This window comes from Capsicum annuum, chromosome 9, assembly GCF_002878395.1.
Source record: "Capsicum annuum cultivar UCD-10X-F1 chromosome 9, UCD10Xv1.1, whole genome shotgun sequence".
NCBI classification, from domain to species: Eukaryota; Viridiplantae; Streptophyta; class Magnoliopsida; order Solanales; family Solanaceae; genus Capsicum; species Capsicum annuum.
The window spans coordinates 43,753,985-43,754,625 of NC_061119.1; positions in this window are offsets into that span (position 1 = coordinate 43,753,985).

The following is a 641-nucleotide window of genomic DNA, read 5'->3' on the forward strand; positions in this document are numbered from 1 at the left end:
GATTTTCTTAAGAAGTATTGTTTACGACTATATGGTTTTTGATTATGTTTCTTCTTATATTTTCTATATTGTTTCTGATCATAATTCTGGGTTGTGTATATAACAGATTTACAGAAATTCATTTCATTTCTTTTTAATTATTTTTGTATTTGTATGTTTGTATATTTTTCTGTTAGTATATCCATTATATGTTGCGTTCTATGCCCTATTATCCATTTTAGATTTGGGTTGGTTACTACACCATCTCTTTTATACCATCTATCTTCTATTTCTCTTTCTAAAGCTCCAGGTAATTTATTGAATAATTTTTTGCCTAATTCTTCGTTAAAAGTGTTTCCGCTGACAGTGCAATGATAAAAATAGTCTTGTACGAATTTCTTTATTTATACCCAATGTGAAATACTTAATTGTTCTAGTTTGATTAATGCTTCTTTTTGTAGTACTAATAATCCACTATTTGGATCTTTTCCAGTTAATAACATATGCATTTTGTTTGTGAAATTATAGGGGTTTGGTCCCATACTTAATAAAACCTGAAAATCATATGGGCAATTTGTCTTAAAATTTTCCCATGTGGCTTTTGCAGATTCCCCTAAAAAGGTTTCCAAATATTTATATATTGTTTCCGTATCTGTTTCTGT